Source organism: Gymnoscopelus braueri (genome assembly GCF_963280865.1).
Source record: "Gymnoscopelus braueri genome assembly, chromosome: 24".
Classification (NCBI taxonomy): domain Eukaryota; kingdom Metazoa; phylum Chordata; class Actinopteri; order Myctophiformes; family Myctophidae; genus Gymnoscopelus; species Gymnoscopelus braueri.
In genome coordinates, this window is record NC_137626.1 from 29,965,891 (window position 1) to 29,977,255 (window position 11,365).

Below are 11,365 nucleotides of genomic sequence, written 5' to 3' on the forward strand. Positions count from 1 at the left end.
CTAAGGTAAAAGTACTCACACTTTTTTTGTTTTAAAAAATAGCAGCTTACTAGTGTTGTGAGGCTTGTACTGTAGATTGGCTATTTTTGAATAGACAAAGTATAAAACAGGACTTAATTGGTTCATGTATATTTTGTAATATTAATCTAAATCTACAAGAGATTGTTTTCAAACAACGCAGTGGCGTAAAAAGTACAATATTTGCCTCTGAGAGAGTAGAAGTAAAACACCCAAGAATAAGTAAAGTCAAACTTGTATTCAAGTATGTTACTTGAGTAAATGTTACTGTACTTACCACCACTGCCTATTTGTGTGTGTGTGCGTGCGTGCGTGCCTGTGTGTGCGTTGGTGCACGTGTGTGCGTGTGTATATAGGCTACTGTATCATCTGTATGTGTGTAATCTTCATTTTGTATGTGACATTATGAGTATAATGTTCTCGTGAAGGTAAAAAGGCCAATCTCAAGTGTATGGTCTAATGGCCATATTACATATTACGATATTACAATAATAACCCTTTATATTCACCACAGATCTGTGCTAATGAATATCCATGTCAGAGAAAGCCCAGCCCCCTCAGCCTATACTGCAAATTAAAGTGTGTGTGTGTGTGTGTGTGTGTGTGTGTGTGTGTGTGTGTGTGTGTGTGTGTGTGTGTGTGTGTGTGTGTGTGGGGGGGGGGGGCACGCCAGTATCTGAACGGATAATGTTTCAACCACGTAATTGCACAGATGTCCTTAAAGGAACATACCCACGTCATTAAGCATGATTTATACTTATTCCTATAATGGTGTCCCCACACTGTCCCAGTGGTAAAAAATAGCCGTTCTTGATCAAGCTCACAGCGTGTCTACATGCGACGTGTTGTGAGCTTGTGCAAAGGCTATTTTTGACACCCGACGGAGTATGAATTACGCATTACATCTTTTTCTTTGGGGGGGGGGGGGGGGGGGGGGGGCTACCATATTATGTCTAATATCATTGTCTATTCACAGCTTCGGCGATAGATCGCACTTCAACAAAGAGCGCTTTTATGTTAATGCCTTTATTTTTGGCAGTATGCTTATGGAATGACCTTTCTGATGACCTGAGATCTGCTATAACAGTGTTGTCTTTTAACCCATTAAGAACTGAAACCGATTCTACAAATGCCTTCCAAAAGCAGTAGTTCGCACACTTTCACGATTTTTAAATACAAAAATAGCAGATGTACAAGTTCGCAGCGCGTCACAAGCTTGTATATCTGCTATTTTTTAATAGCCAACGCAAAAAACTAAAATGATACCGATGCTTTCCCGGTTTGAATGGGTTAAAAGCAGGCTCAAGACCTTTGTCTGTTTGCGTGCGTGCGTGCGTGCGTGCGTGCGTGCGTGCGTGCGTGCGTGCGTGCGTGCGTGCGTGCGTGCGTGCGTGCGTGCGTGCGTGCGTGCGTGCGTGCGTGCGTGCGTGCGGCACACGCGTGTGTGTTTATGAATGTTTTTCATGTGTGGGTGGATGGACAACGTATGTGTTTATCAATTTGCATTTATTAGCATAATTTCCTATTGAATATAATTGAGACATGACTGAACAGTGGCCAACACTAATTTACCAAATAAACCGGCTTACTGGTCAGAAAAATGCAGACGCAGTCAAGCGAGAGCCTGTGATTCCATCGTTAGTCCTGCAAATCTTTTTGTCTCCCCCCATTCCCCCTCAACCAATCCTCTTTACACACACCTGATCATCGTTACCGCAACTGTCTGTATTTAAACCAGTTGAGTCAACTGGAACCTCAGTTCTATGCCTGTTCCACAGATGTCATACTATGTGTTCCTTGTCCTAATTTTCCCTTCTGTGTTTGCCTGCTTCACCATCAGATTTTATTTTATTTAATGAATTACTGGACTTGACCGGCCTGCCTTTGTTGTCTGCTTTTGGGTCCTCGTCTGACCTTGATAAAAAAAAAAGATACAAGGGCAAGGATACCGAATACCATCGCCCAATTTTCAAAGCAAGAACAAAGATGCAGAGTCAACCAAAGAAACAAAATAGCTATGATAAGACATTACAAAGTTATATAGTCAGAACACACACCTCCAGAATCACCTACATGCCAAGAACCACGAGAGAATGAAGTGCTGATTTTGAAGCTTCGCCTCGACCTTCTGACAGTTCTCACCATCATATTGTATGAGCGGATGGAAAACAGAGCGAATAGAGCAATAGACCTTGCTGAGTCCCATCTGAAGCTTAAACAAAAAGAAAGATACAAAATACTTGCTGAGAAGCTGAATACTTCCAAAAATTATACAGCTAAAACCAAAGGCCCTTAGAAGAACACTGCTGTTCCACAACGTGGTGCTGTCAAAGTAATGTCAAACATTCTGGCTGGGAGGTTTCTAAAAAGTACCACTTGGTGAAAAAAAAGCACAAAACCGACTTGGCTTCTCAGCATAAATGACCTGTGTGGAAACCACACACACAAAAAAAACCAAGATATTCTTGGAACAAGATGATAACAGTAGAGTAGAGTGACAACAGAAAGAAAGGAGACACTCATCCAAAAGAAGGTGAAAAGGCGTTTTCTAAATTACACCTTACAACCTTTACCTGAAGTTCAACAGGGAAGGTCCACTGGTGAGGCTGTTATATGCTGACTTAAAAAAAAGGAAGATGACATTTTTGGGTTGTGACACCTACTTCACGCGACAGAGATAACCTGCTTATGCAAAATACATGCCAATGTGCAGTTAATGGCTGATAGCTGGGCTAGCATGTCGTAAAGTGATACTAAGCAAAAAACCTGACAGGTTGATGGAAACCTTATGCTGTGAAAGGCAACAAAAGAATGTGCATACGGGGAAGTGTCCTCTGCCGAGGAGCTGCAAAACTGGTGATTTCGATTCCAGCTTACAGGCCTCGTTTAACTGGAAAACTAAGTTTGAGATCAGCGTGTGACCGGGAATGTTCTTGAGGTCAGGCATGGCAAAGAGAATGCGGATGGAGCAGGGCAGCAATTAAACGGGGTGCAGAAGCTATCGTTGCTCGCGGAATACTATACAGTATAGCTCTACCAAGAAGGGAAGTCCTCTTTAATGTCCGGTCAAAGGAGCAATCAAAGATGAAGCTCTTTCATGTCACTGAAGAAGACATTTCAGTCAATGGATGTGTTTCAACTTTGTTTACTAAATCATTCTTGTTTACTCTAAATGCAGCATATTGAATTGTTTTCATTTTTACCAGCATGCAATGCGGGTCTACAAAGAGACTCAGCACTAGTCATTTCTCGACATATTCTTGACATGTTTTCGATCATTGGCTGTCTTTTAAACCAATGGGGATACTTTCCCTTTCCCATACTCTGAACGGGCGGTGTCGTCCTCCCAAGCTATGGTACTAGACTCGCCTCTGAGGCTACTATACACGCCTGCCGTCGGTTCAAATCGCTGTGACACAGAGTAATATATAGGACAAAATTTAAGTAAGTAAAGAGTAAATGAGTAAATGTACTTAGTTACTTTACACCTCTGCAAATGCGCTGCGTAGCCTCCGTTCTGCATGCTGGTATACATGACTGAGTCATGTCTTGTTATAAAGATTTTTGTACAGGTTTTCACCAACAATCCAGATGACATCAATTCAAGTACCCAGCTGTTTCTGTTCGACTCCAGAGGAGTGCAAGCTACTGCTATGGCCCACAGACGGTGCCACGGTGGCCAACGAAGGATTAGCCTACCCCAGGGCCTGCGCAGCGACCCGACATGGACACACAGCCATCATTATTTTGTCCCGGTTTCAGAGATCAGAGATAAACTGATAGGACAGTGGTGCGGTTGTTCAGGATGAAATCATTCACAATGTCGACACGGAAGGTTGTGCCCTTGTGAAAACGATTTGCCACATTGGTAAGAACTGTTTCTTTTGGCCTATAAGAGATGATGCTCTGCGCTATCAGCCACAGGATCTGCTTGGCCTTGTCCCCAGAGTTTCAGCCGCACACAAAAAGGCACATAATGACTAGTGGGAGCATTATGTGCCTTTTTGTTGTGTGGCAGAAGTTGTGCTCCCTCAGGGAACGAAACTTTCAACTTGTTTTTCCAAGGTGTATCTCAGCAACAGTGTTTAGATTTTCTTATGATAATGACATTTTGCTGTTACAACTTTGTAAAAAAAAAAGCATGATGATATCAAACTTATCTGGGATGATCTAAGCTATTCTAAGATCTTTGTTCCAGACCTCTTAATAAAGCTTTCAACAGACAACCGTGCCCCATATTGAAGAAGCACCCACATATTTTTTGTATGATGTTTGATTAACTTTATTTGATTAGATTTATTTATTTAATTTTGTTTTATGTGAACCATAATTGTACTGCTCCTAGTGTTGATGATTTCTTGTTGTCTTGATGAATTGAATACATAAGACCACAATGGAAACAAGCCCTCAGGGCTTTTTGTGTTATCCTTTTAACATTATTGTATAAGTGTACCTCTGTGCTTTTTGCAAACTGTTAATAAAGCATTCAATCAAAAATGAGTCTACCTGACTTTAAATAGGCAGTACCTCAAAGGCTTTCCTTATCTTACTTTAAATATTACTTGTATTCCAAATGGTAGCCTATGTTAGTGCGGAATGAAACTCTTAAAATCATTCTTCGAGCCGAGTAAGTCTCTCAAGTCGTATATTTTGCTTAGCGTCTTTGGACTACGCGTCTCGTCCTTGATCTCATAGGAGCTCGCTTGCTCCGACTACCTGGGGCCCAAGGGTGGTGTCTTTGGCTGGTAAATCAAAGGCTGTGCCTTGTTATCTGCTTTCATATGCTGCTTGAGGATTAGGGCTATGCAAGGTAATAAAACAAGCGCTCCATGGGACACCGCTGACAGTATTACTACTGGTGCGCTGGGCTAAGGTACCGCCAGCCTTGTAGGCTTTAACACATCACACACCGGCATCTATAAGCGCACACTGATATGAACACCATATCGGAAACCTTGTATCTCCATATTCAGCGGTGGGAAGTAACTAAGTACATTTACTTAATTACTGTAGCCTACGTAAGTACAATTTTGAGGCATTTGTACATTACTTGAGTATTTCCAATTTCCAATACTTTTACTTCTACTCCACTACATCTCAGAGGTAAATATTGCACTTTTACTCCACTACAATTATTTGAAAACTTTTGTTACTAGTTACTTTTCAGATATAAATTATTACATTATAAAACATACATTAACCACTTTAGCCCTATTTTATATTTGAAAATAGCCGATCTACAAGCACACAACGCGTCGATACCAATACTTTTGTACTTTTACTGAAGTAAATTTTGAATTCCAGACTTTTACTTGTAACAGAGTACTTCTACATTGCAGTATTGATACTTTTACTTAAGTAAAACATTTGAGTACTTGTTCCACCACTGTCCATACTTCACATTTATAATGTTTTTTCCTTAAATGAATGCCCTACTTCGTCGTAGCGGAGTGTCACGCAAGTGAGCTTGTAGATCGGCTATTTTAGTAATTTTTGAAACATTTTGAAAGGGAAAGTGGATAAGTGTGTTTGTGGGTTTTATAAATATTTAACCAATGAAAAGTATTAACGAGAGCTAAATAATAACCACTTTGGATCCATTGGAACACAGGTTCTTTGGTTCCATTTCCTGAAAAGTAACAGTTTTGGACATACAAGGTTTCTGCCGCACAGCGACAATATCACAGACCAATTCAAAAGTATAAGCTCATGGGGCACGCATAATATCCACACAAAGTCACAAACATAAATTCATCACTTTCTCTTGTTGCTGCGCTTAAACACTTCCTTTTGCATTATGAGCTTTCTGAGGATTCCGTTTATTTTTCCAGCAACGCTTATCTGTTTGGAATTCATACACCTTCTAGTCCATCCATACCTGGGGATGCACGCACCCAAACTATGAGTGAACTTGGGACTTGGGGACCACAACTGGCACTACAGACCCATTGGGCGGTGGCAGAAATGCTAATAAACAGCTTAACCCTTCAGTAGTATTAACATTCTGTAAATTCCCCATGTCCTGAGGGTCTAAAATGACCAACCTTCACTAAACCCCTAAAATAAAGCAGCTTAATTGTATTTTAAACCCCCAAATCTATTTTTGCATTAAGGAAACAACCTGTCATTCATCACAAACTTAGTGAATAGGTATTTTTTATTTGTTTAGTGTCTAAAAAGCCTGCATTTATTCAGTGGACACCACTCATATTTATTACAACAAACCTAATTGTCTTCTAAAGTAGAGCTTTATTATTAATACTATTAAACTTAAGGTATTGCACAGGAGTAAACATAATGTACAGACTACATTATTGAATGCAGCTCTCTCTCTCTGTGCTAGCATTCTCTGGTGGTGGTGGTGATAGTGGTGGTCTACGTGCGAGCATGCATGTGTGGGTGTGTGCCTGCGTGTGTAGCCCTGAGCCCATACAGCATGCTACTATAAAGAGGAGAAAACAATTAGAAACACCTGCCGATCAATTAACCTTTTAATTTTTTATCTTTTTTAGAGTAGCCAACATAAATTACCCACTTTTTCTCCCCAATTTAGTCTTTATGCCAATTGATTCCCCCCCACACACATTTCTGTGATGTCACTGCTGTTGCATCCTACTGCCTCACCTACCAGTGAGGAGCCCCCACCGTTACTTCGGCCCACTCCTCCCGCCCAACACTCCCCGCTGACAGGTGCCGCCCCCAGCCCGTAGGAATACATGAACACGGGCTAATAGGCTCTATGCACAGTAGCCATATTGGATAGAAATTGGGCCTCTTCCTTACTTCCTTCACAGGTTTTACCAATGGTACTAATGAAGGCTCCGTTCCATTTAGTGTAGCGTTCTCAAGTGGTTCTCAAAACTTAATTTCAAGGACCTCCATAACTCTGAGAGTGTACAAATGGAACCAAATGGACCCGTAAGGGTCCATTTGGTTCCATTTGTATACTCTCAGAGTTACACACCCATAAGGGGCCATTTTGAATCCCCTCAAGGAACCCTGAGTGTTTCCGTGAGCCAACATGCATAATATCAGCACCCTGACTATGTTTAACCAGAATGGAACAGAGCCTTCATTAGTATCATTGGTAACACATGTGAAGGAAGTAAGAAGAGACCCAGTTTATTTCCAATGTGGTTGCTGGGCATAGAGCCTATTGTGTTCGCATAGACGCCCGACAAAGCCGGATGCATCACGGTGGATTCGAACGCACAACCTCCGTGGTGGTTTGTGGGCAGTGACTTTACCACTGCGCCGCCCGAACGCTCCGATCAATTAAGCTTGGCACTTACTGCTCCCATGAGTCACTATACACATCTCCATCCACAGGAGATCCTTATTTGAGTGAGAGTTCACAGAATGCTAATAAACAGCTTACAGTACATTTGGGAAAGTGAAGAATCTGTGCAAATTAAGATCTAATGGTCAACCCACTGCGGACGAAAGTGTATTCCACCCACGGCAGAGTCTTAATGAGTGAGTGTTCACAAAAATGCTTAATTTTGATTGCACTTGCAGTAATGACTTTAGTTTTTTTTTTTTGCTATTTAAAATATAGCGATTTTTAATTATTTTCAATTTGATTGTTCATTTAGAACTTTATTGATCCCCTAGGGGGAAATATTATTAATGTGGGTAATAAACTTTAATGTTATCATCAGCTGTCATCCACAAAGTTTTTATTCATTTTTAATAATCTATTTAACTCAAGCGCACACGCACACGCACACACACACACACACACACACACACACACACACACACACACACACACACACACACACACACACACACACAGCATGTGTCCTCAGGTAACATGGTGCTAGTTGAGTTTAAACTGCTGTGTATTACCTTCATTAGGGTGTGCAAAGCTGCCTGGTGATCACGAAGATGTTGAAGCAAATTAGAGGTTTTCACCCTTAATCTGCGAATGGTTTTCGGCATGTTTTTCATATTCAGCCTCTGACTGACTTCATGTTGTGACCATAAAATACAAATTAGCATAGTTTCACTCCTTGAACACCTTAGTAGCATCCTCTGCCCATCCTTTCTCTGTAAATATATGATATATATTTTGATGCTGCTGAATTTTCTACCAATATGTAATTGTATTGTACTAGAGGTGCTAGAGTGTACTAGACCCTTCCGTCTAGCCGCTGGCACGGGGCTCTCGTTTAGTAGCCTGTAGTGTAGACGTTCATTGCAACAGCGGTGTGCGGAGGCGAAAACGAAAGCGAGACGTATACCGTTGTCTTGACAGAGAGAGCATGGTCGAGTGACCATCAGTTTGTATTGAGAGAGAGAGCATGAGGACCCGTATGAAGCCAGACAGACCCACAAACAAACAGTCACGTATGCGCGCGACTCTCTATTGCATATTAGGATTGTATGTCTCATATAGCCTATTACTGATGAATTGAGTACAATGGACCACAATGGAAACAAGCGCCCTGGGGCTTTTTGTGTTGTCCTTTTAGCATGACCTTTCACTGTACTGTTAACAAACCTTTTAATAAAGTATTCGATCAATTAAAAACACCCACACAGATATACAGGTACAGCCTATTTATTTAGTTTAACTCAGATGGCAACATTACACAGACAGAAGCTGTCTCTCTCTGTCTCATGTTTCTGTCAACGGCTCCACACAGCATTTTAACCACTTAAACCCTATATCAGGGGTCTTCAACAGGGGGTCCGGGACCCCTAAGGGGTCTTCAGAGTGCCGCCAAATCTTTGTGTGATATGATTTATTTATTTTTACATTAACTACTTGAACCGTAGCATCCCTTTTCTGAGGGGAACTTTAGCGGAAAATAGCAGATCTACAAGCTTGAGGTGTTGTGAGCTTGTAGATCGGCTATTTTTGTCAAAGAGTTATAGGTCTAGAGGGGAAAAAGCAGACCACGTAGGAAAAAAAAGTTTAATCTGCAAAAAAAAATAATGCAATATGTAGTGAGGGGCCCTGCTTCATCTCTCTCTCAGATAGGGGGTCCTTGGCCTGAAAAACGTTGAAGACCCCTCGCCCTATACGCTTTGTTGACCGGGGTCCCCCAGGGTCTGTACTTGACCCCCTCCTTTCCCCCCCTCTAAAACAAATCTCTTTGCTGAATGGTCGCCTATTGTGACATGCCCAGAATAGGGACAATAGGGTTCATGTGGCTAAGGTGGCATAAGGTTCCTACCAGGCTCAAACCTACAGTATACCACTGAATCTCAATCAAAGGGTGTCTAAAAAACCCATACTGACAGGAAACTAGCACAGAGAATAAAACGGTTAAATCGTCTGGGGACCTGCAGGTGTGGGAATCAAGGCCACTGTGGCCGAAGGGCATCTATTTTTTCGAGGACCATACAGCCAAACTGATGGGTAAAAAGTATCTCTCTCTATTACTACAGACCACTTTTCTCATTTCAGAGCAGGATCTTTATTGTGGCATCACAGGTTTACAGGTGTGCGCGCTCCATCATTTTGTAGGGTTTTTTTCAGTGAGAAGAGAAGAGAGAGGATAGTGTTAGAGTGAGAGCAGGAGAGGAAAGAAAAACAGGATAGAACCATAACGATAGCCAACATTTTAGAAACCTCTCCAACAGTGGTGTAAAGTAATTAAGAACATTTACTCAAATACTGTACTTAAGTATAATTTTGAGGTATTTTGACTTTAGTGGAGTATTTGCAATTTTAAGCACTTTTACTTCTACTCTCCACTACATCTCAGAGGCAAATATTGTACCTTTACTCCACTACAATTATTAGAAAACTTTAGTTACTTTTCAGAACCACTTAAGCCCTATTTTATACAGGCTATTTCTTCTTTCTTTCTTTCTTTTTCCTTTATTTATTCAGGGAAACCCATTGAGAGCAAGCTCTCTTTTTCAAGGATGCCCTGATAACAAACATTTGAATCACATTACAATGTCACAACTTTATAAGCAAAAAATAAATGTAGAAGTATAAAACAACATTAAAATAATCGCAAAAGGCGGTGAATCAGACAATACAGTGAGGACATGGATAAAAACACAGAGATTTAAAAATCAGATGCAAATAAACAGTGTTACATGAAACAGGTACAGTCACTATGTAGTGTGTCCTCAAGAAGCACCCTGAATGTCTCTATTGAGACCAATCGCACCAGTTTCAGAGAGTCCTGAAGTTTGTTCCATTTGTGTGGAGCATAATACATGAATGCAGTTTTTCCTTGTTCACTGCTCTTACGTGGACTGGTATATCTAATGTGTGTTTGTGAACGTGTTGAGTGACCAGTAACCTTTGGTTCCAAAAGTGAGGTTAGGTATAAAGGAAGTTTACCACACAAGGCCTTATAAATAAATAAAATCTACCGATCTACCAGCTCACAACGCTGACGCGTTGTGAGCTTGTAGATCTGCTATTTTCAAACATTTTAGTACTTTTACTTTTGGTAAATTTTGAATTCTGGACTTTTACTTGTAACAGAGTATTTCTATATTGCGGTATTGGTACTTTTAAGTAAAGAATTTGAGTATTTTTTACACCACTGCTCTCCAATCAACAATAACAGCCACTCTTATCGGCAAATCAGAAATTGTGCGGCATCACTAAATCCTCGACTCCTTCGCTTTAAAAGGACAAATCCCCTCAGCCGGAAAAAAACTAATCCGCATCTGCCGGCGCGTGCGTGTGCGCGCGCGCGAGAGAGAGACCAAGATGGGGCCACCATGACGGATGGCTCGTAAGCAACCCACCGCGTTTCATCAAGCGCCGCTCTCTTCCCTTGTCAGGGGCAAGAGACAGAGGACTATTCTACCACCAAGCAGCTCCTCACCTTAGGGACGCAACGGTGTTCAATAATTCAGTGGCTGTAGCTGTAGTCATGTGGGGGGACCGCTCATCACTGACTGATGAGTTTCCCTGGTGGGTCGGGGAGACGTTTTCAGGATAGGGAGTCTCCTAGGCATGTGGCTGGTAAATGTCAATATTATCCAGAAACTGTCCCTGTTTTTTTTTGCCAGCCAACTAGATTTTTTAGAACACAATGGGAGCTCCAAATAATGGTTGCCTGCCTGCCAAAGAGGTGGCAGCCGTGATAGACAACCTACACAGCCACTGCCAAAACTCTTACCAGCATTTTGGCGAGTGAGTTGTCTTAATTCCCCCCGCGTGGTTGTGCAGGAGGAACAATACAAACTTTGGATTTGCTTGATTGAGCTGTAGCAGTGGCTCTTCTTCTACTAAACAACTTGCTTGCTTAATTGAGAGGCCACCTGCAGTGATGGAAGAAGTGCTCACAGGTTTTGCTTAAGTAAATGTATCAATACTGCAATGTAGAAATACTCTGTTACAAGTTAGAAGTCCCGAATTCAA

The 11,365-nt window shown here is 41.5% G+C and overlaps 1 protein-coding gene across 1 annotated transcript in view; it reads left to right on the forward strand.

Moving 5' to 3' along the window:
• Nucleotides 1-11,365, forward strand: part of LOC308080570 (beta-1,4-galactosyltransferase 1-like) — a gene marked incomplete at both ends in the record, with an annotated part of 72,194 nt that overhangs the window by 368 nt on the left and 60,461 nt on the right. The window lies entirely within an intron of this gene.